Genomic DNA, 1,770 nt, shown 5'->3' on the forward strand with positions numbered 1-1,770 from the left:
TGTGCATGGAGTCGCTATGAGTTGGTTCCAACTTGATGGCACCTGACAACAACAACAATATTAATATTATCTGGAGATAGGCTTCCCTTATCATCTGTAATGTATAGCAGGTGGTGTTAGGTCTTGTCTTAGTGGAGTATTATGGTGTATGCTTATGGCTTGGGTATATGACCTCGATTGCTGCTTCTTCTTAGTGACATAGGGAGGAAAAGCTCCCACCCCCAGGAAAGATGAGTGGTCGAAAGGACCAAAAGCAGAAGTAATATAAATGCATAGACAGAAATCACCACTTTGGAGCAGCGATGCGGCTTTGGTCAACTTTCCCATGCTACACCATTAGTGTGTATGCAAATAGAAGCCTCCAGCAGGGGTGGGGGTGACCCCTCTTTCAGGCCTCTCCTCTAGCCACTGCCGTATACGTGGGCAGATATATATTGGGGAGTTAATGGGAGAAAGATTGATTGCTATTTTTGTCTCTGATTGTCAGTTATCTGCATGTGCTCAGTGCCAAGCTTGTGATGCTTGAGACCTGTTCTGTTGGGGTTCTATAGATTGCTTTGAGTTTGTCCTGCCCAGCAAACTCAAGCAGCAGCCCAGCCGAGGGTTGCAAAGTTGAAAGATGGAGATTCTAATCTGTTCCCTGGGAGAAAGACTGCATGTCCTACCAGAACAAAAGCTGGAAGTTCCACGCTGCTACCTGGGAGTAAGGCAGTGTACTCTGCCGGGTTCAGATACATGGCTTCAGATTTGGGCCGGCGGGTGACGTCAAAAGTTGCCGCCCAGCTCCCTCTCTCTGCCCCAAGACTAAACTGTCCTGCCTGATGTCCACGCTGAGATCTTAAGCTGGGGCAGGGAGATTTGGGGGAGAATTGTGTAGCTTCGTGAGGCTTAAGATGCCTCAGTAGCGTGATTTTCCTTAGTAGCGTATTTTCCTTAGTAGCGTGATTTTTTAAAAAATGTGAGTTCAGGAGATTGAAGTCCTAAATCTTATTGATTGTTCGGAAGCTGTGGGTTTGCTATATGAACGTTTCCTTCAGGAGATCCCTCTCCCTTCTCACCAGAGTGTTCCCTACCTGGCTCTCCTGGCTGTAGCCCGAAACTGGAATCCAAGTAGAGTTGACTTTCATGATGTGCATGGAATAAAGCTTTTGGGACCTTCATTTGGTGACAGGGTACCACTCAAAATGAGAAAAAGTAGTCACCAAAATACATTAATAATTGGAACATGGAGTATATAAAGTACAAATCTATGAATATCAGAAGTTGTTAAAAATGAAATGGAATGCATAAAGATTGATATCCTAGGCATTGGTGACCTGAAGTGGACTAATACTGACCATTTTCAGTCTGACAATTGTATGGTTTACTATGTCAGGAATGACAAATTCAAGAGGAATAACATAGCATTTATCATCAAAAAGAACATTTCAAGGTCTGCTTTGATGTACAGTGCTACTTGTGATAGGATAGTATCCATATCCCCATAAGGAAGACCAGTTAATACCACTATTATTCTAATTTATGTACTAGTTCACTTAAAGTCAGAGATACGATATTGAAAAATTCTACCAACTGCTTCAGTCTGAAGATTGATCAACATATAATCAGGATGTATTGATAATTACTGGTGATTAGAATGAAAAGGCTGGAAACAAAGAAAAAGGACCATTAGTTGGAAAATATGACCTTCATGATACAAATTATGTAGGATATTGCATGATAGTATTTTTCAAAACCAATGATTTATTCATTGCAAATACCTTCTTAAAA

General features: G+C 41.7%; 1 pseudogene; it reads right to left on the reverse strand.

Annotated features, from left to right (window-relative positions):
- Nucleotides 1-1,770, reverse strand: part of LOC102826468 — an 87,058-nt pseudogene that overhangs the window by 45,017 nt on the left and 40,271 nt on the right.

This window comes from Chrysochloris asiatica, unplaced genomic scaffold (assembly GCF_000296735.1).
Source record: "Chrysochloris asiatica unplaced genomic scaffold, ChrAsi1.0 scaffold00031, whole genome shotgun sequence".
Classification (NCBI taxonomy): domain Eukaryota; kingdom Metazoa; phylum Chordata; class Mammalia; order Afrosoricida; family Chrysochloridae; genus Chrysochloris; species Chrysochloris asiatica.